At 49.6% G+C, this 26915-nt stretch overlaps 1 protein-coding gene across 11 annotated transcripts in view; it reads left to right on the forward strand.

The window, feature by feature from the left end:
• MAP4 (microtubule associated protein 4) overlaps nt 1-26915 on the forward strand; it is a 205132-nt gene that overhangs the window by 12279 nt on the left and 165938 nt on the right. For all 11 annotated transcript variants that reach the window (XM_063924569.1, XM_063924564.1, XM_063924566.1 and 8 more), the window contains exon 2: nt 21167-21210. The gene's annotated coding sequence lies outside the window, so the exon portion shown is untranslated. The remainder of the gene's footprint in view (nt 1-21166; nt 21211-26915) is intronic.

Below are 26915 nucleotides of genomic sequence, written 5' to 3' on the forward strand. Positions count from 1 at the left end.
CTTTTTGTGCCCTGTCTCCTGCGGAGCCGCTATTCCCCATGGTCCTTTCAGGAACCCCAGCATCCACTACGGACTCCGAGAAATAGAATTATCGGTAAGTAAATTCTTATTATTACGTTTCTCACATAGCGCAGTGAATTCCGATGTTCTTCACATTTGGAAACACTAGTGATGAAACACAACTGCGTAATAAGTATTGCTGCAGAATAAATGTCAACATATAACATCAAGCGCCAGAATAAAGGAAAACTTCCCTTGGGTGCGGAAGGTTCTGTAGAGGATGATACTTTCTATTTCACAGTTGATGGTTTCTCCTTCCACTCTCAATATGGATGGTACATGTAAAGAAATATAACAATACAATAGTGTAGTATGTCTATAACAGGTGGTGTTACACCCGAGTGGTAGATTCTGAAGTTAGGGAATAGTGCAGATCCTTAACCATGGCTCTAAAAACTATCCTTTCACTTAGATGATTAATTTCAGGTATGCATACCCCAACTCACAGGCAAGATGTTTTTTTTCAAACATGTAAAGGTATCTTTAACCGGATATATTAAATCCCCTAGAAAACTGTCTTTAGCGGGCGTACCCCAACTCACAGCAAATGACGATATATAAAACACATAAAGGTTTCTTTTCTGAAGTGACAAGAGATGACAGCGTACCCCAACTCACAATTCAGTTGATTTTCGTAAACATGTAAAGGTTTCTTTCAGCATCCAGAAAAGACCAACCAGTGAAAAAAGTCCAATGTATTTATTCCATAAAAAAGTACCCCAAATTGGTTAACAAAAAAGGGGATACAGCAAAGTCCATAAAACATATAAAAGTTACAAGGAGCAATGTTGCATGGTCTCACCCAGGGAAATAGGCTACTGGTATCCAAACACCTGAAAAGTCGGATTCCGGAATGTCCCACCAGTTCAAGGCTTCCAGAGTCTGTACGCACATTTAAGGTTAATAATCAATAAAAAAATGTCTCATTTAGGACTATCTATACTCAGAGTGGATTTATGAACACTCTGAGATTACACTAAAATTATTTAAGCACTTTAAAAGGATATTATGAGGGCTAATTCAACCCGTGACCTCACTTCCTGTATGAGGTAGATGTTTGGTATAAATTCCAGCACATGGCTCCCAGTCTGCATGCCTTGATAAAGATCTCCTGGAGAGATCGAAACGCGTTGGTTGCAGACAGGAGCTGATCACTTTGTACTGCCTGGTCTCCCCTTTTGGACTTTGGACTCTGGAAGCCTTGAATTGGTGGGACATTCCGGAATCCGACTTTTCCGGTGTTTGGATACCAGTAGCCTATTTCCCTGGGTGAGACCATGCAACATTGCTCCTTGTAACTTTTATATGTTTTATGGACTTTGCTGTATCCCCTTTTTTGTTAACCAATTTGGGGTACTTTTTTATGGAATAAATACATTGGACTTTTTTCACTGGTTGGTCTTTTCTGGATGCTGAAAGAAACCTTTACATGTTTACGAAAATCAACTGAATTGTGAGTTGGGGTACGCTGTCATCTCTTGTCACTTCAGAAAAGAAACCTTTATGTGTTTTATATATCGTCATTTGCTGTGAGTTGGGGTACGCCCGCTAAAGACAGTTTTCTGGGGGATTTAATATATCCGGTTAAAGATACCTTTACATGTTTGAAAAAAAAATCTTGCCTGTGAGTTGGGGTATGCATACCTGAAATTAATCATCTAAGTGAAAGGAAAGTTTTTAGAGCCATGGTGAAGGATCTGCACTATTCCCTAACTTCAGAATCTACCACTCGGGTGTAACACCACCTGTTATAGACATACTACACTATTGTATTGTTATATTTCTTTACATGTACCATCCATATTGAGAGTGGAAGGAGAAACCATCAACTGTGAAATAGAAAGTATCATCCTCTACAGAACCTTCCGCACCCAAGGGAAGTTTTCCTTTATTCTGGCGCTTGATGTTATATGTTGACATTTATTCTGTAGCATTGGTCATTTGTTTGGAGAGTGGTGTTCTCTCTGTTATACATAACTCAGCAGCCAGGGGCGCCTAAGATAGATCCAATCCGTCTTTTTGTTCCTAGATTGCGTAATAAGTATGTATTAAAATGAAAGTACACGTCTGCGTACACAAACATGATTATTATACGGTGCAAATAACTGGCGGACATGGGGGGTCATTCCGACCCGATCACTCGCTGCAGTTTGTCGCAGCGATCGGGTCGGAACTGCGCATGCGCCGCGGTACGCTTGCGCATGGCAGCTGTCGTTGCCTAGCGATCACCTCTGAGACAGAGGCGGTCGCTGCGCGGGAGGGCCGGCGTTTAGGGGGCGCGGTCCGGCTGACGCAGGCGTGGCCCGGACCGTGGAGGGGGGCGGGCCGTGGCGGCTGCGTGACGTCTCACGCAGCCGCTGCGGCCAGTGGCAGCGACAATCAACTCCCGGCCAGCCACAGGAGCTGCGCTGGCCGGGAATTACTCCACAAATACAAAGGCGTCGCCGCTTTGCGATGCTTTTGTATTTGTGCGGGGGGGGGGGGGGATCGTAGCTGTGCTAAATTTAGCACAGCTACGATCAACTCGGAATGACCCCCATAGTGTTCACGCCAGGCTGTTCTAGCAGGTCTCCGCGCCCTCCCCGTTTTTTTTTTTGTCCTTTTTTTTTTTTTTTTTTAAAGCTCAGCATGCGCCTGCCACATTCGTGGGGCCGTGTTAAAACCACCTCCGTGCCGCAGTGTGAATAGATGCTATGCACATGTGCATGGCATCTATTCACATTAATGGAAGAGCTTGGGGGCGGCTCGGCACCACGCCTCCATCTGCGAGACCGACGGCGGGGGCACACCCCCACATTAGTGTCTACAATTCCCAATAGTGATGCCAATGTGGATGTGCCCCCTCCCTGGTCGATCACGCCCCCTTTTCAAGCGTGCGCCGAAGGTGCCCCATGCCTGCATCGAATCCTGTGGGAAACACTACAGAGTACACTGCATTAGTGGTGAGAGTTCTGGGGGTAATGTACTTCTGAAGGTGGGGTGTGGGGAAGTGTCGGGAAGCTACCACCACAGTACGGCCTGGTACACTGAGCGATGCGGCCCCAGCCCATACGTCGCCCCCTACAGATCGGATCCTGTGTACGCATTAGAACGACATATGAAGGACGGAGAGAGACACACCTATTTACATAGAACTAGGTCGCTAGCGTTATCGCCCCGGACGGCCTTGCAGCAGGGCTGAGCAGGCGACATCGCTAGCGACCACCGGCACCCGCATATTGGTTATACACACTAGCCGTGGGCCCGATACATCATTCCGATTCGGTTGGAAACGACATATCGGGCCAGTATCGCTCCAGTGTGTACCTGGCTGTAGGGAGGGAACCTATATAAACTCTACACAGATAGTAATTGGAATTGAGCCCACGGTCAGTGTTGCCGGTAAGATGACCTTGGACAATTATTACGCCTAGGATTAAATATTAGCAGGATGTATCTGATGAGACCAGTGCGGTACCATAGCGTTTCTACCCAGATCTGATGGGGAGAGAATCGCTGCCTGTGTGTGTCCTCATAGCCTGCTCCGTACTGGGTGTAGGAATGATTATCTGTTGTGACATCTTCCTAAGCGTATTAGGGGGAATCCAGGACCCGTCCTATGTAAGGGGATATGAGGACAGGCATCTGGCAAGGAGATGTCCCAGCAGTGATCCCTCTATAATACCTCCGCAGCACGCTAGGCATTCTGATGGTACTATATGGTGCAGAATTCTCACTGACGGAGACATTGCTGAGTAGTTCTGTGCACGCCCTCTGCATATCATCACTTTAATGGTGGTAGATATGGGGGGTGATATTGGATATGACCCGTGGTGACTGACGTAACATCTTACACTTTCTCTAACTTGCTGTGTTTTACTTAAGAACTGAAGAAAACAAAAAATAACCTTTGTTGGATGTTGTGCATGAGACTGGTGTGTTCCGTTCAGTGTTTTGGCGCAGTGCGTTTAGAGCTGGCGGAGAAGGTGATATCTACAGAAAGGTTCCGCTTGGAGCTGTCTGACGTATTAGGCAGCACGGATGGTGTAATGGTTAGCATCGCTGCCTCACAGCACTGAGGTCCTGCGTTTAATTCCCACCACGGCCCTGTGTGGAGTTTGTATGTTCTCCCCGTACTTGCGTGCGTTTCCTCCGGGTACTCCGGTTTCCTCCCACAATCCAAAAATATACTGGTAGGTTAAATGGCTGCCAACAAAAATGAACCCTAGTATGTAAGTGTGCGCGTGTACATGTGGTAGGGAATATAGATTGTAAGCTCCTCTGGGTCAGGGACTGATGTGAATGGTCAAAATATTCTCTGTAAAGAGCTGCGGCGTATGTGTGCGCTATATAAATCAGTGATGATAAATAATTTGCTCCGCTGTACTTTGCGCTGCGCTGGCGTTCAGTGAAAGCTCTGCCTCTGTGAACGGGCCCAGTCGTTCATACTTTGAATGAAAGGGGGTTTCTAATATTGTTTCCTAAATAGGACGGTGATTGGGATAGCGGCTCGTGTTTAGCGCTGAGTCGCCTGGACAGTGATTGGGATAGCGGCTCGTGTTTAGCGCTGAGTCGCCTGGACAGTGATTGGGATAGCGGCTCGTGTTTAGCGCTGAGTCGCCTGGACAGTGATTGGGATAGCGGCTCGTGTTTAGCGCTGAGTCGCCTGGACAGTGATTGGGATAGCGGCTCGTGTTTAGCGCTGAGTCGCCTGGACAGTGATTGGGATAGCGGCTCGTGTTTAGCGCTGAGTCGCCTGGACAGTGATTGGGATAGCGGCTCGTGTTTAGCGCTGAGTCGCCTGGACAGTGATTGGGATAGCGGCTCGTGTTTAGCGCTGAGTCGCCTGGACAGTGATTGGGATAGTGGCTCGTGTTTAGCGCTGAGTCGCCTGGACAGTGATTGGGATAGTGGCTCGTGTTTAGCGCTGAGTCGCCTGGACAGTGATTGGGATAGCGGCTTGTGTTTAGCGCTGAGTCGCCTGGACAGTGATTGGGATAGTGGCTCGTGTTTAGCGCTGAGTCGCCTGGACAGTGATTGGGATAGCGGCTCGTGTTTAGCGCTGAGTCGCCTGGACAGTGATTGGGATAGTGGCTCGTGTTTAGCGCTGAGTCGCCTGGACAGTGATTGGGATAGCGGCTCGTGTTTAGCGCTGAGTCGCCTGGACAGTGATTGGGATAGCGGCTCGCGTTTAGCGCTGAGTCGCCTGGACAGTGATTGGGATAGCGGCTCGTGTTTAGCGCTGAGTCGCCTGGACAGTGATTGGGATAGCGGCTCGTGTTTAGCGCTGAGTCGCCTGGACAGTGATTGGGATAGTGGCTCGTGTTTAGCGCTGAGTCGCCTGGACAGTGATTGGGATAGTGGCTCGTGTTTAGCGCTGAGTCGCCTGGACAGTGATTGGGATAGCGGCTCGTGTTTAGCGCTGAGTCGCCTGGACAGTGATTGGGATAGCGGCTCGTGTTTAGCGCTGAGTCGCCTGGACAGTGATTGGGATAGCGGCTCGTGTTTAGCGCTGAGTCGCCTGGACAGTGATTGGGATAGCGGCTCGTGTTTAGCGCTGAGTCGCCTGGACAGTGATTGGGATAGCGGCTCGTGTTTAGCGCTGAGTCGCCTGGACAGTGATTGGGATAGTGGCTCGTGTTTAGCGCTGAGTCGCCCTGTAATAAGCGTCCGTCGTTGCCTCACCTGGAACTGGGCGTGTACACTGAGCCCCTGCTATTATTTCTGTGTGATTACCGAGCAGCATTCCGGTGGTGCTTCTATTACACATTACTTATTCTGTATGTCTCGCTCACCCAAGCCGCCCTCCCAAGTGAGTGTGACACTTGTGCCGGATTATCTCCGGAGAGCCTGGGAGGAGCAGAACCCAGGTAATCGTCGGCTTCAACGCCCGGCTTTTACTTAAGACACTGAAAGCACGACGTGTGTGCAGGTATTTCTTCTGGATTACCAGTGAAAGATTGCTGACATAATTACAGCGCTCCTGTATTAAAGGGCGGTGAATTATGAGGGGGATTAAAGTAAACATGTACATAAAACCACAGCCACGGAGGTCAGGAACTTTCTAATCTACTCGCTTTGAGCGCGCCTGTTCTGAAGTTGGTAAAAGTGCTGCGATGGTGGTCCGCTGCTTTTGTAGGACGCATTCAAAACGAATTGTGACAACAGCGGGAGCAGGTTCCGCCGATTCTCCGATGGGCGCAGTTGCGCCAGATTGCCTGTGTGATGTCACTGCCGTCGCTTTGGCCATCTTTTCCGAGGACGGGGCGTTCCCGCTGATGAACAATTTGTCTTTTTTTCAACCCCGTTGACTGTTGTGTTACTATGATGCACGACATGGAATTGTGGATATTTATTATGTCGTGTGAAGAGCGGCCGGGTGTGATCTCGGGAAACGAGATGCAGATAATAACGGTTTAGTGACTTCTAGGCCTGAGCAGAAGAATGACTGAATGTTTGATGGTTTGGCCGTCTCCAGGCGTGGCTGCCCTTCTGTTCATTCTGTCTGGGATGAGATGACTATTGGCTCCCTGCAGCGGTGCTGGGGGGGTGAGGGGGATAGCTGTAACATTACATCAGAGGGGGGGTCGTGTGTCTCCGCACAGTGCAGCCATGCTGCACTATAGAGTCTGCTGCTTCCTCTGCACTTTACATTTACTGCGTCTCCTCCGTATCGGGCTCATAGTTCCTGTGATGGTGATGAGACCGCTATACCAGGGACTGAAGGCTCCATGTACAGGACTTGTAAGTCCTGGGGTGGATGATGTGTACAAGCGTGAAAGCTCTTATAACGTTCAGTTCATTTCCAGCAGATACAAAGCTGTAACCTGTCTACGTTCTTCTGATGACTCTATTGCTGGCCCATGTGTTTCTACCTGTGCCACCAGCGTACTTGTCCTGCAGATAGTACCAGGACATACCCCAGTCACCAAGGTACATTGGGGGTCATTCCAAGTAGATTGCTCGCTAGCTGTTTTTTGCAGCGCTGCGTTCGGATAGTCGCCGCCTATAGGGGAGTGTATTTTACCATGCGATCGCATGTGCAGCCGAGCGGTACCAAAAAACTTTGCAGTTTGAGTAGCTCAGAACTTACTCAGCCGCTGCGATCACTTCAGCCCGTTTGTGTCCCGAATTGATGTCAGACACCCGTGCTGCAAACGAATGGACACGCCTGCGTTTTTCCAATTACTCCCAGAAAACGGTCAGTTGACACCCACAAACACCCTCTTCCTGTCAATGTCCTTGCGATTGGCTGTGCGAATGGATTCTTTGTTAAATCCATCGCTCAGCAACGATCCGCTTTGTACCCGTACAACGTGCCTGTGCATTGCGGTGCATACGCATGCGCAGTTTTGGCCTGATCGCTGCGCAGCAAAAAACAGCAGCGTGCGATCAGGTCTGAATGACCCCCATTGGCGCTAACGTACTAGGGATGGATGGTGCTGGGCCTTGCGCAGCTGGCAGAGCCATTGTGGCGGCACAGTCTCTCTGAGCATTAAACACTCACAGGGTATATTGAGCCCCAGCTGACACCTCCTGCGGTTTACGTGTTAGGTGCCGACTATGGTGAGTTAATACTTTGTAATGGATTGTAAGGTTTGTGGGTGATGTATTAACCCCCGCGCCAGCTGCCTCTGTTCCCAGTGTTATCTTATCACAGCCCTTACCGGTTTACCTTTTCCTTGTTTCATACTGTAAAGCAGTTAGAGCGCACGGCGACTTATCGACGTATAATACTCCCAGACAGACATGGCAGAGGTAAGATACCAGCGGCGGCACAGTATGCTCAGTGGAAGTATTGCCGCAGTACATGAATTGGTGACTTTCCTGTAATAATTGTGTGCGGTAAGGTAAGTGAGGCGTTTGAGTAGTTCCCCACACATCTTAGATTGTAATCTATTTTGGGAATGTCCCTTTATGTAGTCTTCCATCATGTTCCCTTCACTGTAATGTATCCGCCCTGTATAGATATATAGCGTTGCATTAAGCTACAGTTACAGGGGTGAGACTAACAAGTGGGAGACTTTAAACACAATTCAAGATTCTCTCTACATTTTAATAAGACATACATGTAACACTTAATATGACACAGTTGTGTTCAGATACGTGTAACACTTTATATGACCGTTGTGTACAGATACATGTAACACTTTATATGACAGTTGTGTACAGATACATGTAACACTTTATAGGACAGCGTTGTGTACAAATACGTGTAACACTTTATAGGACAGCGTTGTGTACAGATACATGGAACACTTTATATGACAGTTGTGTACAGATACATGTAACACTTTATATGGCAGTTGTGTACAGATACGTGTAACACTTTATAGGACAGAGTTGTGTACAGATACATGGAACACTTTATATGACAGTTGTGTACAGATACATGTAACACTTTATATGACCGTTGTGTACAAATACATGTAACACTTTATAGGACAGAGTTGTGTACAGATACATGGAACACTTTATAGGATAGTGTTGTGTACAGGTACATGGAACACTTTATAGGACAGCGTTGTGTACAGGTATGTGGAACACTTTATAGGACAGCGTTGTGTACAGGTACGTGGAACACTTTATAGGACAGCGTTGTGTACAGGTACGTGGAACACTTTATAGGACAGCGTTGTGTACAGGTATGTGGAACACTTTATAGGACAGCGTTGTGTACAGGTACATGGAACACTTTATAGGACAGCGTTGTGTACAGGTACGTGGAACACTTTATAGGACAGCGTTGTGTACAGGTACGTGGAACACTTTATAGGACAGCGTTGTGTACAGGTATGTGGAACACTTTATAGGACAGCGTTGTGTACAGGTACGTGGAACACTTTATAGGACAGCGTTGTGTACAGGTACATGGAACACTTTATAGGACAGCGTTGTGTACAGGTATGTGGAACACTTTATAGGACAGCGTTGTGTACAGGTATGTGGAACACTTTATAGGACAGCGTTGTGTACAGGTATGTGGAACACTTTATAGGACAGCGTTGTGTACAGATACGTGGAACACTTTATAGGACAGCGTTGTGTACAGATACGTGGAACACTTTATAGGACAGCGTTGTGTACAGGTACGTGGAACACTTTATAGGACAGCGTTGTGTACAGGTACGTGGAACACTTTATAGGACAGCGTTGTGTACAGGTATGTGGAACACTTTATAGGACAGCGTTGTGTACAGGTACGTGGAACACTTTATAGGACAGCGTTGTGTACAGGTACGTGGAACACTTTATAGGACAGCGTTGTGTACAGATACGTGGAACACTTTATAGGACAGCGTTGTGTACAGGTACGTGGAACACTTTATAGGACAGCGTTGTGTACAGGTACGTGGAACACTTTATAGGACAGCGTTGTGTACAGGTATGTGGAACACTTTATAGGACAGCGTTGTGTACAGGTATGTGGAACACTTTATAGGACAGCGTTGTGTACAGGTACGTGGAACACTTTATAGGACAGCGTTGTGTACAGGTACGTGGAACACTTTATAGGACAGCGTTGTGTACAGGTACGTGGAACACTTTATAGGACAGCGTTGTGTACAGGTACGTGGAACACTTTATAGGACAGCGTTGTGTACAGGTACGTGGAACACTTTATAGGACAGCGTTGTGTACAGGTACGTGGAACACTTTATAGGACAGCGTTGTGTACAGGTACGTGGAACACTTTATAGGACAGCGTTGTGTACAGGTACGTGGAACACTTTATAGGACAGCGTTGTGTACAGGTATGTGGAACACTTTATAGGACAGCGTTGTGTACAGGTACATGGAACACTTTATAGGACAGCGTTGTGTACAGGTACGTGGAACACTTTATAGGACAGCGTTGTGTACAGGTACGTGGAACACTTTATAGGACAGCGTTGTGTACAGGTACGTGGAACACTTTATAGGACAGCGTTGTGTACAGGTACGTGGAACACTTTATAGGACAGCGTTGTGTACAGATACATGGAACACTTTATAGGACAGCGTTGTGTACAGGTACGTGGAACACTTTATATGAACGAGTTGCGTACAGATACGTGGAACACTTTATAGGACAGCGTTGTGTACAGGTACGTGGAACACTTTATAGGACAGCGTTGTGTACAGGTACGTGGAACACTTTATAGGACAGCGTTGTGTACAGGTACGTGGAACACTTTATAGGACAGCGTTGTGTACAGATACATGGAACACTTTATAGGACAGCGTTGTGTACAGGTACGTGGAACACTTTATATGAACGAGTTGCGTACAGATACGTGGAACACTTTATAGGACAGCGTTGTGTACAGGTATGTGGAACACTTTATAGGACAGCGTTGTGTACAGGTACGTGGAACACTTTATATGAACGAGTTGCGTACAGATACGTGTAACACTTTATAGGATAGCGTTGTGTACAGATACCATCTTGTAATAAATCTCTGACGTGTCATTCTCCTGCACAAATAGCTGCTCAGATGAACTATGTAAGGATGAGGGGGTTTAGATTTGGGGTGGGAGTAAGGTTGGCAATTAGGGAAAGGGTGGCAGGAAGTGAGATGAAGGGGCGACCAGCGTCCTTACGGTTTCCCTTACAGCTCTCTTTGCACCTTTTAGTTAAGGAAAACGTCTAATTCCAGCGGTCCATCACGCGGCGTCCTGTGCCACGCTCCTCCTCTGAATGGTGGACGGTCCCAGCTAGAGGCGGTAACACCTGCTTTGCTTGTCACAGGCTGAGAGGAAAGTTGGGCCCTTAGCCAGGGTCGGGTAAGGACCACATGGGCCTGGGGCTGTTTAAGAGCCTATACTGTGGCCAGAGGGGTGCGTACACCCCCTGCTAGATCGGCCCTGAGAACTAGAAATACGATTGTAATGCTTATGATTTATGGCTGGCTGGTCTTCATACTGCCATGATGATGGGCCTATTTATGTGGAGGCCTGGAGCTATAGCTCCACCCGCCTCACTCTGGCCCTGCCCTTAGCAGATGAGGAGTGGAAGGAGTTTATTACTGAAAGTAACACACAATAATATTTCCATTTATTTGCTGTAAGATCCAGTTTGGTGAGTGGCTAGCTGGTTACACGAGCTGGTGGCTGTGTGGCTAGCTGGTAACGTGAGCCCGCGGCTGTGTGGTGTGTGGTTAGCTGGTTACGTGAGCCCGTGGCTGTGTGATGTGTGGCTAGCTGGTTACATGAGCCCGCGGCTGTGTGATGTGTGGCTAGCTGGTTACATGAGCCCGCGGCTGTGTGATGTGTGGCTAGCTGGTTACATGAGCCCGCGGCTGTGTGGTGTGTGGCTAGCTGGTTATGTGAGCCCGCGGCTGTGTGATGTGTGGCTAGCTGGTTACATGAGCCCGCGGCTGTGTGATGTGTGGCTAGCTGGTTACGTAAGCCCGCGGCTGTGTGGTGTGTGGCTAGCTGGTTACGTAAGCCCGCGGCTGTGTGGTGTGTGGCTAGCTGGTTACGTGAGCCCGCGGCTGTGTGGTGTGTGGCTAGCAGGTTACGTGAGCCCGCGGCTGTTTGATGTGTGGCTAGCTGGTTACGTGAGCCCGCGGCTGTTTGATGTGTGGCTAGCTGGTTACGTGAGCCCGCGGCTGTTTGATGTGTGGCTAGCTGGTTACGTGAGCCCGCGGCTGTTTGATGTGTGGCAAGCTGGTTACGTGAGCCCGCGGCTGTTTGATGTGTGGCTAGCTGGTTACGTGAGCCTGCGGCTGTGTGGTGTGTGGTTAGCTGGTTTCGTGAGCCGGTGGCTGTCTGGACGGTGCGGCTCACAGACAGGATGTATAGAGGTCCCACACTTGCGGCCATTGTCCCAGAGTGAGCTGGGTATTGTGATTGTTCATTACTTTGGTTCTATAAACATTACATGGCTTTCCCAGCATGCAGGATATGTGCTTAAATAAAAAATTGTAACGTAGAAATGATGTAGATGGAGGTGACTGGTGGCGTAAACATAATATGGTGGGAGTATCTCAGTAATGTGCCGGGGTATGACCGCTCCGTGACTGAACTTTGGCTTTTACTGTTTGGGTTACCTGGTGCCTGGCTCGGATGGGGGAGGGTTAGCTGGTGCCTGGCTCGGATGGGGGAGGGTTAGCTGGTGCCTGGCTCGGATGGGGGAGGGTTACCTGGTGCCTGGCTCGGATGGGGGAGGGTTACCTGGTGCCTGGCTCGGATGGGGGAGGGTTACCTGGTGCCTGGCTCGGATGGGGGAGGGTTACCTGGTGCCTGGCTCGGATGGGGGAGGGTTACCTGGTGCCTGGCTCGGATGGGGGAGGGTTACCTGGTGCCTGGCTCGGATGGGGGAGGGTTACCTGGTGCCTGGCTCGGATGGGGGAGGGTTACCTGGTGCCTGGCTCGGATGGGGGAGGGTTAGCTGGTGCCTGGCTCGGATGGGGGAGGGTTAGCTGGTGCCTGGCTCGGATGGGGGAGGGTTAGCTGGTGCCTGGCTCGGATGGGGGAGGGTTAGCTGGTGCCTGGCTCGGATGGGGGAGGGTTAGCTGGTGCCTGGCTCGGATGGGGGAGGGTTAGCTGGTGCCTGGCTCGGATGGGGGAGGGTTAGCTGGTGCCTGGCTCGTATGGGGGTGGGTTACCTGGTGCCTGGCTTGGATGGGGGTGGGTTACCTGGTGCCTGGCTTGGATGGCGGAGGGCTACCTGGTGCCTGGCTTGGATGGGGGAGGGCTACCTGGTGCGTGGCTTGGATGGGGGAGGGTTACCTTTTGCGTGGCTTGGATGGGGGAGGGTTACCTTTTGCGTGGCTTGGATGGGGGAGGGTTACCTGGTGCCTGGCTTGGATGGGGGAGGGTTACCTGGTGCCTGGCTTGGATGGGGGAGGGTTACCTGGTGCCTGGCTTGGATGGGGGAGGGTTACCTGGTGCCTGGCTCGGATGGGGGAGGTTTAGCTGGTGCCTGGCTTGGACGGGGGAGGGCTACCTGGTGCGTGGCTTGGATGTGGGAGGGTTACCTGGAGCGTGGCTTGGATGTGGGAGGGTTACCTGGAGCGTGGCTTGGATGTGGGAGGGTTACCTGGAGCGTGGCTTGGATGGGGGAGGGTTACCTGGTGCGTGGCTTGGATGGGGGAGGGTTACCTGGTGCGTGGCTTGGATGGGGGAGGGCTACCTGGTGCGTGGCTTGGATGGGGGAGGGTTACCTGGTGCGTGGCTTGGATGGGGGAGGGTTACCTGGAGCGTGGCTTGGATGTGGGAGGGTTAACTGGTGCGTGGCTTGGATGGGGGAGGGTTACCTGGTGCGTGGCTTGGATGGGGGAGGGCTACCTGGTGCCTGGCTTGGATGGGGGAGGGTTACCTGGTGCCTGGCTTGGATGGGGGAGGGTTACCTGGTGCCTGGCTCGGATGGGGGAGGTTTAGCTGGTGCCTGGCTCGGATGGGGGAGGGCTACCTGGTGCGTGGCTTGGATGGGGGAGGGCTACCTGGTGCCTGGCTTGGATGGGGGAGGGCTACCTGGTGCCTGGCTTGGATGGGGGAGGGTTACCTGGTGCCTGGCTCGGATGGGGGAGGGTTACCTGGTGCCTGGCTCGGATGGGGGAGGGTTACCTGGTGCCTGGCTTGGATGTGGGGGAGGGTTACCTGGTGCCTGGCTTGGATGTGGGGGAGGGTTACCTGGTGCCTGGCTCGGATGTGGGGGAGGGTTACCTGGTGCGTGGCTTGAATGGGGGAGGGTTACCTGGTGCCTGGCTTGGATGGGGGAGGGTTACCTGGTGCCTGGCTTGGATGGGGGAGGGTTACCTGGTGCCTGGCTTGGATGGGGGAGGGTTACCTGGTGCCTGGCTTGGATGGGGGAGGGTTACCTGGTGCCTGGCTCGGATGGGGGAGAAGGAGATGGCAGCGTTCTGAGGAGATCTGGCCTCTTCTAGGCAATACAACCTAAATCATTGATGGAAATAGAGATTTGTGGGTACAAGCGACGTGAAACCGTTTAGTGTAAGATAATGCATTGCTTCCAGTGACTAGTAAGCCTGTCTGTAAGATTGAGTTCTGTCATGAGGAAATCTGAGCTTTGCATGAGCGCAGTCCACACCATTATCCGCTGGGGTTGGTATCGAAATCCCGCCAGTCAGTATCCTGACCGCCACAGTGCGGACAGCGTCATCCCAATGGTTCCCATTATGTATTTCAACCTAACCTCTAACCCTAACCCAGACCTCCCGCAGCCCAACCCTGACCGTCCTGTCCTCCCCCTTGGACCTAACCCTAACTCCAGTACTTACCGATTGGATCCGCCTGTATTCTGACTGCCAGGATCCGCGTCCCATTGGTTGGTTCAGCACAGTCCCCTCCCCCCACCCCCCCCCTCCTCCTCCTCCTATATTGCCCATATTGCTGGAACCTCCACAGGGATTGGGGCAGCATTTCCTGTGCTTATATGAATTTACAGTATGCGTGGTGCTGTATTCTGTATGTACACGCTGGGGGGGGGTCATCACTACCACATAGGGGTGTGTAGCAGCCATTGTCAGGGCTATTTATGATCAGTAAACACTGCTCTGCTTCCAGGAACCTGCGTATTGCTTATTACCTGCTATACGCGCGTGACCTACTGATAAGAGCGGACACTAATCCATTCTCTACCTGACGTGTGCTGAACCCTGAGCCGGGCCCTGCCTACTACCCTGCAGTCCTGATCCATAGTAAATTGTCATCAGCAAAGATGGCTGCACCCACTAACCCAAATACTCAGGTGCAAGTGACGGAGCGCAGTACGCTAGTACCCAGTGTGCAGTTGGCGCTTGCAGGCAATATTCATATGTTCTTTTTTGCACACGTCCTGCCCAGACAGACCGGGTTTGCTGCGTAAAAACTGCTAAACACATTTAGACTGATGGGCACCCAAACAGCTGACTGTGCACATTTCAGCTCATCACCTCAGGAGGCTGCGGGGGCAATTCAATTGTTATCACCCCCGTGCACACCTGCCATGTAGTTTCTGCAGACGGGCATGTTGACATTTTGCAGCCTCCTGAGGTGAGGAGCAGGAAAGTGTCCCGATTCGGTGCCCAGATGGCACTTTTTGCATTGCGCCCAGCACTCTAGCCAAGTTTGGTCTTGTTGCTCGGCTAAAACCCAGAACCTCTGGTTGCCATAGCTATTGCGTAACGCCTTGTCTAAAGTGACAGGCAATGTGCCCATTTAACAATTGAATCGCCTCTGCGAGCTGAAATGTACCATTTGCACCTGAACGGAGTAACAATTGAACTGCTCCTGCGGTAACAATCTAGTGGCAGACGCGGAGAAAAACAATTGAATTACCCCAGTGAGTGTTTGGTGGCCGGGTGGACGCCTTCTGTCTGCCCCTCCCCTGTAGATTGTAAGCTCTCATGAGCAGGACAATCCCCGTAATGTTTTTTTTTTTTTCCCCGCCGACCCCCATACCATCATCTTCTCCCCCATTACCAACAGCGTCGTCCTTTAGGCACCGCCGGCGCTGTTTTTGTGACTGTTGCGTATACACTGTTTATATACTATGGCGGGCGCTGCAGACCTCTTGCAGCAACGTTTAAATGTAGGTTAATAAGATAATAGCAACAAAAGCATTTTCTGTCCTTTCATCTGTGCTCCTGCATTCACTGACACCATGGCCGACTGTGAAAAGACCTCTCTGAACTTATTGCAGTCATCCTATTCCTAGAGTAACCGTCGGCATAGGAGCCCATGCGTGCCGTGTTCTGTGGAGCAAACACAGGAAACGTTGGCGTTAAGAAGCCTTGTATACAATTACTACACACACCCAGCGTGTGCTGAAGCGTGACAGACTTGTCTCGTTCAGTTCTAAGTGTTTTTATATACTGTAAATGGAGTGAATGTGAGCAAGTTGCAGCAGCGTCCTCTTCCACCGGGGCAATTACTGGAAAGCTGCAGGAAGAGCCAAAATCTGCTGTCTCATGACCGCTGTCTGGGCACCCTGCACCTTTCATCCTGCTGTTTGCCTTCTTGGCCGCAAGTGCTGTCTTCCTTCCCACGTATGCACTTATCGAGTAAGGTTACGCCTGGGCTCTAATTACGCTTATACAAATGTTAGTTGGAACACAGTGCCGTTCCATCTACACATTGCTGATCCTTCCTCCTGCCCCCGCCCCTCTCTGTGGATATGCATAGTTTGCGTAAAGACTTTTTGCAGAGGGGAGGAGTCGGTGCACGATTTGCGAAGGGTGACTATATGTAATGGTGCACGCAGTTTAGTGGTGCAGTGCAGAAACGAGACTTTTATTTTTTGCTTTTCTGGGGTGAAATTATTAAAATGATTCTCTTGTTCATTGCACAACTGTTTACCCTCTGCAGTAGAACTAGGATATGACAGTCCTGGCGTCTCGCCTTCCTATGTGTAACTGGGCCAGTCACCTGTGTTTCTGCCTGGGGATAAGCGTTGCGCAAGCGACACGTTATACAGTCCTGATTGCCCGTGCCTCATAATTAATTTAAAACCTAAATTGTGCTACATTCAGCAGTGTCAGGAGTAAAACTGTGACACCGATGTTGCTGAAAGGTCTAGTTGGAGCTGAACGGACGTGTGCGCTTCTCCTGTCAGCGCACCTGGGTGGTTTGTGATGTGTGCGGAGGAGCTAGTGGCGGCTGCAGCATGGTAGGATAGGTTATCGGAGTCTGTAAGCTGTATGGGCAGCCATCCACAGGAGTAGCCTGGTAGCGATTGGCTGTAATTCCAGGCCTAGGATCATCAATGTGTCTCTTGTCCTTGACACGCCTGGCTTGCAATGTGATACCTCCGTAGTCCGTGTTTTATAGAGAGAGGACATTCTCACATGCTTATGGAAGTGACTGCTTAGACCCACCCGTAGTGCGGCCTGCAGTTCTGACATTCCTGACATTTCAGCGATGAGTCTGCGGAGTAGGGAGGCGGAAACCCGTCCTACATGTCAAATTAACACTTGCAAAGTAACGTTTCACCAGTGTCACAGTGACGGCCACGTTGAGGCCTGCGGACTGTCCCCAGTCCAGGAATTGCTTGGGGAGCCACGGATGCCCCTACACAAACGAGCGTGATACATATATATAGTCCACGTGATTTGTGCAGGGACGTAGCTGGTAATTGTGCACTGTCAGCAGGGATCCTGGTTTCCGAGCGTTAATGATGATTACCAGGTTCAGTTTATTAACCCATGTCTACCGGATTTACAGTGGGTCAGTCATTAATACGCTCTTATGTCTCTCCTGAGAGGGGGAATAGAATAAAGATGAAGCTTATTAAATTTCTTATATAGCGCAGCCCCGATCTGCTTCATGCAGCCGCTCACTCCTTGTTCCCTTCTGATAGGTGATAGGACCCTGTTTCTTTGCAGCAGGCCTGTCATCCATCTTCTGACTTTTGCCCTTCCCTGTGCTGGCTGCATTCTGTTCTGATCCATTGACCTAATTCAGACCTGATCGCAAAAGCATAATCTCTCTAATGGGCAAAAACATGTGCACTGCAGATAGGGCAGATGTAACATGTGCAGAGAGAGTTAGATTTGGGGCAGTTATATTGTTTCTGTGCAGGGTAACTACTGGCTGCTTTATTTTTACACTGCAATTTAGATTTCAGTTTGAACACAGCCCACCCAAATCTAACTCTCTCTGCACATGTTACATCTGCCCCCCCCCCCTGCACTGCACATGGTTTTGCCCATTAGAGAGAGATTTTGCTTTTGCGATCCATGCTGAATTGGGCCCCATGTAGCTACTAGGGAACATGCAGGGATAGTCACAGGTGCATCGTGTCATCGTAACATCACATACGGTAATTCCTATGTTTCTGGTGCTAGGCCATGTGAGCCAACTGCTTTTATATAATCAATGACCGGAGCTGTGAGGCTGAACCTATCCGAATGACTTTATAGGTGGAGAAAATCTTATCTGCCTTTACTGGATGTGTATACAGAGCACGGGGATGAGGCCTCTGCACTGTGTACTGGATGTGTATGTATATAGAGCACGGAGTCTGGCTGAGCACGGGGATGAGGCCTCTGCACTGTGTATACGGAGTCTGGCTGAGCACGGGGATGAGGCCTCTGCACTGTGTATACGGAGTCTGGCTGAGCACGGGGATGAGGCCTCTGCACTGTGTATACGGAGTCTGGCTGAGCACGGGGTTGAGGCCTCTGCACTGTGTATATGGAGTCTGGCTGAGCACGGGGATGAGGCCTCTGCACTGTGTATATGGAGTCTGGCTGAGCACGGGGATGAGGCCTCTGCACTGTGTATACGGAGTCTGGCTGAGCACGGGGATGAGGCCTCTGCACTGTGTATATGGAGTCTGGCTGAGCACGGGGATGAGGCCTCTGCACTGTGTATACGGAGTCTGGCTGAGCACGGGGATGAGGCCTCTGCACTGTGTATATGGAGTCTGGCTGAGCACGGGGATGAGGCCTCTGCACTGTGTATACGGAGTCTGGCTGAGCATGGGGATGAGGCCTCTGCACTGTGTATATGGAGTCTGGCTGAGCACGGGGATGAGGCCTCTGCACTGTGTATATGGAGTCTGGCTGAGCACGGGGATGAGGCCTCTGCACTGTGTATATGGAGTCTGGCTGTGCACGGGGATGAGGCCTCTGCACTGTGTATACGGAGTCTGGCTGAGCACGGGGATGAGGCCTCTGCACTGTGTATATGGAGTCTGGCTGAGCACAGGGATGAGGCCTCTGCACTGTGTATATGGAGTCTGGCTGAGCACAGGGATGAGGCCTCTGCACTGTGTATATGGAGTCTGGCTGTGCACGGGGATGAGGCCTCTGCACTGTGTATATGGAGTCTGGCTGAGCACAGGGATGAGGCCTCTGCACTGTGTATACGGAGTCTGGCTGTGCACGGGGATGAGGCCTCTGCACTGTGTATATGGAGTCTGGCTGTGCACGGGGATGAGGCCTCTGCACTGTGTATATGGAGTCTGGCTGTGCACGGGGATGAGGCCTCTGCACTGTGTATACGGAGTCTGGCTGAGCACGGGGATGAGGCCTCTGCACTGTGTATATGGAGTCTGGCTGAGCACAGGGATGAGGCCTCTGCACTGTGTATATGGAGTCTGGCTGAGCACAGGGATGAGGCCTCTGCACTGTGTATATGGAGTCTGGCTGTGCACGGGGATGAGGCCTCTGCACTCTGTATACGGAGTCTGGCTGTGCACGGGGATGAGGCCTCTGCACTGTGTATATGGAGTCTGGCTGAGCACGGGGATGAGGCCTCTGCACTGTGTATACGGAGTCTGGCTGTGCACGGGGATGAGGCCTCTGCACTGTGTATATGGAGTCTGGCTGAGCACAGGGATGAGGCCTCCACACTATGTACTGGATGAAGTCACTGGGATTGTGCAATGCTGAAACTATTTCTCAAACAAAAGCCGTCTGACTGCAGAGTCTCTGGCCGCTGCGAATGAGACGTCTTTTGTGTTGGGATTTGAAATCTACTTCATCAATACTATGGAAACAGCTTGTGTCAAGCCGGCCGCCCGCTAAGCAACGTGTTTCCTGCATACTCTTGTATGACGAGTGTGGGCACAGTATGAACGAGGCCCAGCCCTGTATTCCTCTGCAGATCCATTGTCCTTTCTACCGTTAGCAGAGATCTTGTGTGCTTAGGGATAGAAGGCTGTTATGTGATATATAAAATATATATTTATATATAAACATTATATTACCCTGCCACACTCTTACATATAAGAGGCTAGAGTGCTGGTCTTGCCCTGCTTCCTCTTTTTGCTTCAGGATTCAATGTGGTTTATTTACAGTTTCTTATATAGCGCAGCGTATTCCGTTGGGCAGTAAAGCGCCAGCTCTCGCCCCAGCCTGGCAGATTTTGGCTGATTCGTACATGGGGTGAGGCCAGCAATGTGCCAGGAGATTTGGCTGTGTGTGAGATCTCATGTGGGCGGAGCTATGTAGTGGGGGAGGGGATAACTTTAATAGCTGCAGTGAGTTTTTAGCGTAATGTTTAACAATGGATTTTTTTATTATCATCTGTTTATGGTTTTATAGCTGAACATAGACGTTTTGGGGTTTAGTGGTCCAATTAAAACCAGCAACCTCCTAATACAGCTCTGGTCTTGATCGTACTATGAGCGGACAACCTTTTGATTTTTATATTTTTGCAATGTTTACTCATGGTTCCTTTTTTCTTTACAGCTGAAATTCCTACTGTGAAATGACTTCTGCGTATCTTCCCCCCCCCCCCCCCCCCCCCTAGGTGTATCATTTCACATGCTATTAGATAGTTATATTTATTGACAAGCTGACATGCTTAGAAAAGGCTGTTGCTCAGTGCACGCTGCCATGTTTTTGTTCAGTTCTTGTTAGTGGTGTATATTTGGGTATCCGTTCACATGGTCGACCATGTTATGGTCGACAGCCATTAGGTCGACCAATATTGGTCGACATTGACATGGTCGACATGGACACATGAAAGGTCGACACATAAAGGTCGACGTGCGTTTTTTAACTTTTTTTTTTTTGGGGGGGGGACTTTTCCATACTTTACGATCCACGTGGACTACGATTGGAACGGTAATCTGTGCCGAGCGAAGCGGTAGCGGAGCGAAGGCACCATGCCCGAAGCATAGCGAGCGAAGCGGTGCACTAATTGGGGTTCCCAGTCACTTTACGCAAAAAACGACACCAAAAAAAGTTTAAAAAAATCTTGTCGACCTTTTCATGTGTCGACCATATGACCATGTCAATGTCGACCTAATGACTGTCGACCTAATGACTGTCGACCATAACGTGGTCGACCATTCATACCGGAACCGTATATTTGCAGATCAGATGCCTGATGCTCTCCAAGGATGCTGCAGTGGGTCAGTGTTTGCTAGAGTCCCAGCTTTTCCCTACCTGCCTGGAATCATTTGTGTAGAACAGAGAAATAGAGGGCCACATAACCTTCCTTGTAAAGTCTTGTGTACTTCTTATACAGCGTGACAATAGTAGAGCGCCCTCTAGGTGTGTCCTGAGCGTATTACACTTGGTAACGTCTTCGTTGCTGTGGTTACTTTACATCAGAAAGCAAATCCTTGGGTAGTGAATGTTATATCTGCATGTGTGCTCGCTTTGTGTTATTCCCGGTCAGTAGGAATGTAAGAACGTCCCGCTGTCAGTAATCCAAAACAAATCTCTCTCTCTCTCTCTTCCAGGAGACCTGTAAGAAAGTGCGAACAAGTGATCACCAGCTGTCAAGGTATTGTCTCTCTGGGTATACTCGTAGTGTATATATATATATATATATATATATATATATATATATATATATATATATATATATATATATATATATATATATGTGTATGTATATATATATATATATATGTGTGTATGTATATATATATATAATGTGTATGTATATATATGTGTGTGTATATATATATATATATATATATATATATATATATATATATATATATATATATATATATAATGTGTGTGTGTGTATATATATATATATATATATATATATATATATATATATATATATATGTGTGTGTATGTATATATATATATATATATATATATATATATAATTTTTTATTTTTTATTTTTTATTTCTCTGACGTCCTAGTGGATGCTGGGAACTCCGTAAGGACCATGGGGAATAGCGGCTCCGCAGGAGACTGGGCACAACTAAAGAAAGCTTTAGGACTACCTGGTGTGCACTGGCTCCTCCCACTATGACCCTCCTCCAGACCTCAGTTAGAAACTTGTGCCCGGCTGAGCTGGATGCACACTAGGGGCTCTCCTGAGCTCCTAGAAAGAAAGTATATTTTAGGTTTTTTATTTTACAGTGAGATCTGCTGGCAACAGACTCACTGCAGCGAGGGACTAAGGGGAGAAGAAGCGAACCTACCTAACTGGTGGTAGCTTGGGCTTCTTAGGCTACTGGACACCATTAGCTCCAGAGGGATCGAACACAGTACCCGACCTCGATCGTTCGGTCCCGGAGCCGCGCCGCCGTCCCCCTTACAGAGCCAGAAGCAAGAAGTGGTCCGGAAAATCGGCGGCAGAAGACCTCGGTCTTCAACAAGGTAGCGCACAGCACTGCAGCTGTGCGCCATTGCTCCTCATGCACACCTCACACTCTGGTCACTGATGGGTGCAGGGCGCTGGGGGGGGCGCCCTGAGCAGCAATATAAACACCTTGGCTGGCAAATCATCACAATATATAGTCCCAGGGCTATATATGTGATTAAATACCCCTGCCAGAATTCCTAAAAAAAGCGGGAGTAAAGTCTGCCGAAAAAGGGGCGGGGCTAACTCCCTCAGCACACTGGCGCCATTTTTTCTTCACAGTGCAGCTGGAAGACAGCTCCCCAGACTCTCCCCTGTAGTTTTCAGGCTCAAAGGGTTAAAAAGAGAGGGGGGGGCACCAAATTTAGGCGCAATATTGTGTATACAAGCAGCTATTGGGGGAAAAATCACTCAGTTATAGTGTTAATCCCTGCATTATATAGCGCTCTGGTGTGTGCTGGCATACTCTCTCTCTGTCTCCCCAAAGGACTTTGTGGGATCCTGTCCTCAGTCAGAGCATTCCCCGTGTGTGTGCGGTGTGTCGGTACGCCTGTGTCGACATGTTTGAGGATACGTGGAGGCGGAGCAGATGCCGATAAATGTGATGTCGCCCCCTGTGGGGCCGACACCAGAGTGGATGGATAAGTGGAAGGTATTAACCGACAGTGTCAACTCCTTATGTAAAGGGCTGGATGACGTAACCGCTATGGGACAGCCGGCTTCTCAGCCCGCGCCTGCCCAGGCGTCTCAAAGGCCATCAGGGGCTCAAAAACGCCCGCTACCTCAGATGGCAGATTCAGATGTCGACACGGAGTCTGACTCCAGTGTCGACGAGGTTGAGACATATACACAATCCACTAGGAACATCCGTTGCACTCGGCAATGAAAAATGTGTTACACATTTCTGACATTAACCCAAATACCACAAAAAAGGGGTTTTATGTTTGGGGAGAAAAAGCAGCCAGTGTTTTGTTCCTTCATCAGATGAGTGAATGAAGCGTGGGTTCCCCCGATAAGAAACTGGTAATTTCTAAAAAGTTACTGATGGCGTATCCTTTCCCGCCAGAGGATAGGTCACATTGGGAGATATCCCCTAGGGTGGATAAGGCGCTCACACGTTTGTCAAAAAAGGTGGCACTGCCGTCTTAGGATACGGCCACTTTGAAGGAGCCTGCTGTTAAAAAGCAGAAGGCTATCCTGAAGTCTGTATAGAAACATAGAATTTGACGGCAGATAAGAACCACTTGGCCCATCTAGTCTGCCCCTTTTTTATTTTATCCTTTTGGCAATCTCAACCCTTTTTTAATCTTGATTCTTTGTAAGGATATTCATATGCCTGTCCCAAGCATGTTTAAATTGCCCTACAGTCTTAGCCTCTACCACCTCTGATGGGAGGCTATTCCACTTATCCACTACCCTTTCTGTGTAGTAATTTTTACAAAATTTTTAATTTTTTAGTAAATTTAATTTTTTTTAGTAAATATACACACTCAGGTGCTATACTGAGACCTGCAATTGCCTCAGCATGGATAGTGCTGCTGCAGCGTGGTCTGATACCCTGTCAGATAATATTGATACCCTATACAGGGATACTATTTTGCTAACCATAGAGCATATTAAAGACGTCGTCTTATATATGAGGGATGCACAGAGGGATATTTGCCGGCTGGCATCCAAAAGTTAATGCAATGTCCATTCTGCCAGGAGAGTATTAGGGACCCGGCAGTGGACAGGTGATGCTGACTTTAAAAGGCACATGGAGATTCTGCCTTATGAGGGTGAGGAATTGTTTGGGGATGGTCTCTGGGACCTCGTATCCACAGCAACAGCTGGGAAGAATTTTTTTTACCTCAGGTTACTCACAGCCTAAGAAAGCACCGTATTATCAGGTACAGTCCTTTCGGCTTCAGAAAAGCGAGCGGGTCAAAGGCGCTTCCTTTCTGCACAGAGACAAGGGAAGAGGGAAAAAGCTGCACCAGACAGCCAGTTCCCAGGATCAAAAATCTTCCCCTGCTTCATCTGAGTCCACCGCATGACGCTGGGGCTCCACAGGTGGAGCCAGGTGCGGTGGGGGCGCGTCTCGGGAACTTCAGCGACCAGTGGGCTCGCTCACAAGTGGATCCCTGGGTTCTGCAAGTAGTATCACAGGGATACAAGCTGGAGTTCGAGGCGACTCCCCCTCGCCGTTACCTCAAATCAGCCTTGCCTGCTGCCCTCGAGGAGAGGTAGTACTGGCGGCAATTCACAAGCTGTACTTCCAGCAGGTGATAATCAAGGTACCCCTCCTTCAACAAGGCCGGGGTTACTATTCCACAATGTTTGTGGTACCGAAACCAGGCGGTTCGGTGAGACCCATTCTAAAATTGAAATCCTTGAACACTTATATACGAAGGTTCAAGTTCAAAATGGAATCGCTCAGGGCGGTTATTACAAGCCTGGACGAAGGGGATTACATGGTATCACTGGACATCAAGGATGCTTACCTACATGTCCCCATTTACCCTCCTCACCAGGAGTACCTTAAAATTGTGGTACAGGACTGTCATTACCAATTCCAGACGTTGCCGTTGGTCTGTCCACGGCACCGAGGGTATTTACCAAGGTAATGGCCGAAATGATGATACTCCTTCGAAAAAAGGGAGTTTTAATTATCCAGTACTTGGACGATCTCCTTATAAAGGCGAGGTCCAGGGAGCAGTTGTTCATCGGAGTAGCACTATCTCGGGAAGTGCTACAATAGCACGGCTGGATTCTGAATAGTCCAAAGTCGCAGCTGGTTACTACGACGCGTCTACTGTTCCTGGGTATGGTTCTGGACACAGAACAAGAAAAAAAAAAGGGTTTCTCCCAGAGGAGAAGGCCAAGGAGTTGTCATCTCTAGTCAGAGACCTCCTAATACAAATACAGGTGTCTGTGCATCAATGCACGCGAGTCCTGGGAAAGATGGTAGCTTCTTACGAAGAAATTCCATTCGGCAGGTTCCAGGCAAGGATCTTCCAGTGGGATCTGTTGGACAAGAGGTCCGGGTCGCATCTTCAGATGCATCGGCTGATAACCCTGTCTCCAAGGGCCTGGGTGTTGCTGTTGTGGTGGCTGCAGAGTGCTCATCTTCTAGAGGGCCGCAGATTCGGCATACAGGACTGGGTCCTGGTGACCACGGATGCCAGCCTTCGAGGCTGGGGGGCAGTCACACAGGGAAGAAACTTCCAAGGACTATGGTCAAGTCAGGAGACTTCCCTACACATAAATATTCTGGAACTAAGGGCCATTTACAATGCCCTAAGTCAGGCTAGACCCCTGCTTCAACACCAGCCGGTGCTGATCCAGTCAGACAACATCACGGCGGTCGCCCATGTAAACCAGCAGGGCGGCACAAGAAGCAGGATGGTGATGACAGAAGCCACAAGGATTTTCCGATGGGCGGAAAATCATGTGTTAGCACTGTTAGCAGTGTTCATTCCCGGAGTGGACAACTGGGAAGCTGACTTTCTCAGCAGGCACGACCTCCACCCGGGAGAGTGGGGACTTCATCCAGAAGTCTTCAAAATGATTGTACACCGTTGAGAAAGGCCACAGGTGACGTGATGGCGTCACGCCTCAACAAAAAGCTGAAAAGATATTGCGCCAGGTCAAGGGACCCTCAGGCGATAGCTGTGGACACTCTGGTAACACCGTGGGTGTACCAGTCGGTGTATGTGTTCCTTCCTTTGCCTCTCATACCCAAGGTATTGAGAATACTAAAAAGAAGAGTAAGAACTATACTCGTGGTTCCGGATTGGCCAAGAAGAGCCTGGTACCCAGAACTTCAAGAAATGATCTCAGAGGACCCATGGCCTCTGCCGCTCAGACAGGACCTGCTGCAGCAGGGGCCCTGCCTGTTCCAAGACATACCACGGCTGTGTTTGACGGCATGGCGGTTGAACACCGGATCCTAAAGGAAAAAGGCATTCCGGAGGAAGTCATTCCTACGCTGATTAAGGCTAGGAAAGATGTGATCGCAAAATTTTATCACCGCATATGGCAAAAATATGTTGCTTGGTGTGAGGCCAGGAAGGCCCCAACGGAGGAATTTCAACTGGGTCGATTTCTGCACTTCCTACAGTCAGGAGTGACTACAGGCCTAAAATTGGGTTACGTTAAGGTCCAGATTTCGGCTCTGTACATTTTCTTCCAAAAAGAACTGGCTTCACTGCCTGAAGTTCAGACTTTTGTTAAGGGAGTGCTGCATATTCAGCCCCCGTTTGTGCCTCTAGTGGCACCGTGGGATCTCAACGTGGTGTTGGATTTCCTGAAGTCGCATTGGGTTGAGCCACTTAAATCCGTAGAGCTAAAATACCTCACGTGGAAAGTGGTCATGCGGTTGGCCTTGGCGTCGGCCAGGCGTGTATCAGAATTGGCGGTTTTGTCATGCAAAAGCCCTTATCTGATTTTCATATGGATAGGGCGGAATTGAGGACTCGTTCCCAATTCCTTCCTAAGGTGGTATCAACTTTTCATGTGAACCAACCTATTGTGGTGCCTGCGGCTACGTGGGACTTGGAGTACTCCAAGTTACTGGACGTAGTCAGGGCCCTGAAAATAGATGTTTCCAGGACGGCTGGAGTCAGGAAAACTGACTCGCTATTTATCCTGTATGCACCCAACAAGCTGGGTGCTCCTGCTTCTAAGCGGACTATTGCTCGCTGGATTGTAGCACTATTCAGCTGGAGCATTCTGCGGCTGGACTGCCGCACCCTAAATCTGTAAAAGCCCATTCCACGAGGAAAGTGGGCTCTTCTTAGGGGGCTGCCCGAGGGGTCTCTGCTTTACAACTTTGCCGAGCTGTTACTTGGTCGGGTTCAAACAATTTTGAAAAAGTCTGCAAGTTTGATACCCTGGCTG

The sequence above is a fragment of the Pseudophryne corroboree genome, chromosome 5, assembly GCF_028390025.1.
Source record: "Pseudophryne corroboree isolate aPseCor3 chromosome 5, aPseCor3.hap2, whole genome shotgun sequence".
In the NCBI taxonomy this organism is placed as follows: Eukaryota; Metazoa; Chordata; class Amphibia; order Anura; family Myobatrachidae; genus Pseudophryne; species Pseudophryne corroboree.